The sequence below is a fragment of the Egretta garzetta genome, unplaced genomic scaffold (genome assembly GCF_000687185.1).
Source record: "Egretta garzetta isolate BGI_Z169 unplaced genomic scaffold, ASM68718v1 scaffold51, whole genome shotgun sequence".
Taxonomy (NCBI): domain Eukaryota; kingdom Metazoa; phylum Chordata; class Aves; order Pelecaniformes; family Ardeidae; genus Egretta; species Egretta garzetta.
In genome coordinates this window covers 5,762,294-5,767,202 of record NW_009258549.1, presented here as the reverse complement: position 1 = coordinate 5,767,202, position 4,909 = coordinate 5,762,294, and positions in this window count along the sequence as shown.

Genomic DNA, 4,909 nt, shown 5'->3' with positions numbered 1-4,909 from the left:
CCCATTTGTTGCCAACAATCCAGTTTCTTTCTCACACACGGCCCCCAGGGGCTCCTGTGGTGAACGAGGCGTATGCCACGGAGAGGCAGCATCACTGGACCCTACCCTTTGCCAGCTTGGATTGAGCAGAAAGGGTGAAGTGTAATTCCTTACAGTGATGGTGCAGAGAATCGGCACAAAGTCCCTTCATCAACACTCCTCATCTTTATCCCCTCCCCTTTTTCTTTTCTTTTTGGCAACCAAAAATGCATGGGGAAGTGCAACCTCCCACCCTTCTCCACGGGAAGGGCTCATCAAAGGTTGCTTGACTGGAGTGGAGGATGTGTGAAAGGCCTAAGTCTGATTATTGGCTGTGTTCCCAGGCTTGCTTCCATCTGTTGATAAGCAATGGAGGTGGGAGGATATGCCACATTTGATAGAAAGCTCTAAAGCAAAGACTTGCCTATAAAGATCCCTGAGGTATCTCTGATCACTCTAACCTGTCACCACCATCGTATTAATTCTCTGTCTCCCCCTCTCTCTTTTGCTGGCGATGTTGCTGTGAGAAACAACCCTGATTTGAAGGTACAAAGGGGCTTTATTCAAGATGGATGCTAGTGTCTTCTTGGAGTGAGGAGCTCAACATCAGCATGCATTGCTGAAGAAGTCAGAAGCAAAGAGGCCCATCCTGGCAACTCAACTCTTCCACCAAATCCTTCTGGACATCACAAAGGAACTTTTCTCCCCCCACATGCTGGAAATTGAAATACCAATTCCCTATGGGCAAAGTTCATATTTGCATATTGCTGAGCATTTTGAACCCCCGGTGTTCTCGCCTGGAGAGTTCTGATGACACATGCTGGATTTCAGAGAGAATGGGACGGGTTTTTGCTGAGGACATGGGGCCGGTGTGCTTCATTGTCTCAACTGACAACAAGTCCTGACTGCAGCTTTTCTTTCCTGCTTACGATGTGACACAGCAAGTTCTGATATTGCCCTCACTGGGAGGCATGATGGGAGACAGAGAACTACCACACCAGCCTGTGTTGTGTTGCGCTACAGTAAAAAGCTGGTGTGAATACTCCAAGAAGGTTTATGATGTGGAGATCCACGGCTGCAAGTTCTACCTGCCAGCTGCTTTCTGCTGTGCATGGCACATTTATGATATTTTTTTTATATATTTTTCTCCATCTCCTGCATACACATCCTCCTTCAGCTGAGTACAAACACTTCAGTACCACTTCAGAAGAACATGGCTCATGAAAATACCTCTCAGAGAGCCATGCCTGAGGCTAGAGTGAGGAGGCAAATGTCAGAAAAATTGCCAAAGGCGCCTAATCTTTCCAGGGAGGCTGGCTGCAAACATTCAGTAGAGGTCACCAAACTGTAGAGGACGCAATGGTTTTTACTCGGCAAAACCTTCAGAGAGGGGAAATGTCCCCAGCCACTGCCCCAGAAAATACTGGTGTTTCTACAGGAGAGAGAGAGAAATGGCAAGGGAGAGGATGTGGAGTTTTGTCAGGCTCTGGTATAAAATCCCATTCTTTTCTGGACAGGTAATAAACAGCACATGGGTGGTTTTCTGGTATAGACAACACCTGCTGCTAATATTACCTGATTGATTCACTTGAATACTTAGAATGAAAATACACCAAATCTAAAATTCTAAATATATAATCAGAGTTTAATAACATCATCGATTTATTTTCTGGATTATGAATTACACCCTCCCCCCTCCCACCCTTCCCATTCATCTCTGTCCCAAAACTTGTTGACCTGTCAGAACTAAAATAAACAAAAGCAACCAGAAAAGATCACTTATAGGAGAAAGGATTAACCTGATGGACACGTGGCCTAATCTATTATGGGAGAAGGCAAAATACCAGGCTCCTGTGGTTAGACCAGTGGTTCAGTCCAGAATTTCCAGTTCTTCTTTTCTGGTTGCCCTAGAGCATTCATTTGAGTGGTTTGTGGCACAGTTAATATTTGCAGAGCACTCGGCTTGTTAACAGTGCTACAACAGTATCAACACTAGATAATGATTTTGGCAAACTATCATTTGCCGATCAGTGGAACAAGGGACAGACCAGTTCGGAGAAAATACGAACCAACTTTCACCCCGGAACACAAAAATCAGAACCTTTAAGAAGAGATTTGAAAAAAGTTCCATTAACTTCTTTTTGGTTTGTTTTCGGCTTAATTTCCCTGCAGAGCCACCCTCCAGGTTTCCTCGTTCCAGGTGGGGAGGGACGGAAAAGTACCGAGAGAACTGCCAAAGAGATTAGCTGCCCTTGCCAGCTGTCAAGCTCCCCCCCAAGCCCTTAGGAAATACCAGAAATTATCACAAGCTTTCCCAAGTCCAAGATTTCTAAACCAAAGTAGCATTGGAGAAGTCTCTTAATGTCAAAGTGATGGTCCAACCTGAGCGGCCAACTTGATGGTTCACCCCACCACTATCAAGACAGCGTAGTGCCTTGAGGCCCAAACTCCACAGAGAGATGCTGGTACAGAGAGTTTATATGCAAAAAGAAATTGGGGGTGTTCCCATCAAAACATGAAACCCTGCTGGCAAGGCTTGAAGTGACGTTCCGGCGTCTTCCATTCATGAAGTTAAAGGTGACAAGGCGATACGGGGGGCCTCGGGGGAACACAACACACATGGGTTTCTCACTCTCTCTCTCTCTTTTTTCCCCTCATTCGTACGGCCTCGACCCGCGTAAACCGCTTCCAAAAACGCAGCCTGAAAAGTCGTAGAAAACAAACAGAACGGAAACAAACTTCCCCTCCCTCCCACCCCACGACCTGAATATTCACGAGAAGAGAAACACCAATTTATACAAAAACGCAATAAAAAAGAAATATTTACAAATTAAAGGAACGCCTTCTCGGTGGCCGCTGTCAGAGGCGTCTGACAAGCTGCCGTGTGTTCTGGATTGCAGATCGCTCTGTTAATTTTGCTGAAAAGCCTTCCTGAACTGCAACCTTACAGCTGCTATCTCAATCTGGTCTCAAAACAGGATGTCATGTCCCATGTTTTAGACAATTCTCTCCATACCAAAACAATCTGAATTTGAGACTAGCCCAGGCTGGACACATGTACATTTGAGATTAATCTAATGGACTCCTTGTTTTTGCGTCTTATGTAATTTTTTATTTTTTAAATAGTAGGAGCACTGCCCCACATGTGTGTGATGTGAGGGCAAGTGTCAATTAAAGGTGTGAAAAATGATTACAGCAAACGGCTCTGACTAAAATAACCACAGAGAAGCCAAGAGCCTCATCGTTCGATAACAAGTTCATTCAGAAAATCACAAGGCAGGGTGACAGCTGGAGTGAGGAAAGACTTGTGGCAATATTTTTTTAAGAATTGCATGTTGAAAAAATAATAATAAACATTGTTTGGTGGTTTGTTGTGTTTTTTTTTTTTTTTCTCTTCCTTTTTGTCCTTGTAATGAGAGAAGAGGGAAAGAATAAGAAGTTCCCTTACAAAGACTCTCCCCCTCTTCCCTCCATAATTCCCTCAGTGAAATATAAGAAAATATTCCCCTCACCAACCCTGCCCACCCTCTCCTCACACTCTTTGACTTTACAGGCAAATCCCACCCTCCTCCCACCCCAGCTTTAAAAAATAAATAAAATAAATAGGTAAATAAATAAAAGGCCTTCTGTTGGCTTAAAAAGAGAAAGATAAGATAAAATCAACCAGAGTGTGGTGAGGAATGTGAGAGAGGTGGCTTTCAGCTCCAAGAAATGTGGCTCATAAAGACGGGGCTGCCATCTCCTTTCAGAGTCAGTCCCCAGCAGTGTCCCCATGCCCTCAGCACAGGGCTCTCTCAACCCTTCCCCTGGTGAGCCACGGTCATCGAGACACTGGGACAGACCCAGGATAAGCAGGAGACACTTTAGCATATCTCTCAGGATGGGAGAGGTCGGCCCGCACCCCCACCTCAGGAGAAAGAAGACATATGAAAGGGGAGTTCAGCGTCTCACTCCTACCATTGCTCCCTTTCCTTCAGTTTATCTTGCATCTAAAATGATACAATGGAAAGAAAAAAAACCACTCTTATCGATACTAGGTGCACCAGGAAAGCTGTCACTACAACTGCAGGGATGGGAAACCCTAGGCTATTCCAGCTTTGCACCTGTGCTAGTATCCCTCTCTCGCGCACACAGAGGCACACGTACATGTACACACGCATCTCAGCCTTGCACGTCTTGTCTTCAGCCCTCAGCACATGTTTCTGTGCTCTCTGGCATTTATTCAAGCACACCCCTTCCCGGGAAGACAAGCCGTGTACTTCCCCTGTACATTCAATAGTAAATATACATATGTATTTCCTGTGGGTGCGCACACCCTCCTCCCATTTCCACATGTGCAAGGAGGCATTGAAAGAGTCCACCAGCACCACTGCCACCACACACACCCTTTCATGGCATGGTTTTTTTTTTCCTCTCCAGCACCATGCCAGCATTGGCAGAGGGCACCCTATTCTTTCGTTCCAAACTGCTGCCCAAGGGTAGGGACAGCAGGAGGATGAAAACCTTTTTTTTCCCTTGCCCTCCTCACTGAAAGGATATGCCAAAACAGGCTTGGTGTACCCTGAAGCGACAGTAACAAAACTCCCCACCTTTCCCTTTTTTTTCACAGCATTTGCTATCCAGACACCTTATAGGACCATGGGTTTCTTCTGCTTTCTCTACAGACATTTCAAGTATAAAGTTACGGTATATACTCATGTATAGGCTAACCCATACTATACACTGCTCCCACCCTTGAAGTACGTCACGACTAGTGAGCAATTCACAGCTAACGAACCAACCCTGCGCCCCTTTCCCCAAACTCCTCTCGTTTCAGTGCAAACCAGCATCCTCCCTCAGAGATCCCAGCAGCCTCCCTGACTCCAGGGTTGCTTTCCCAAACTCAGACCCC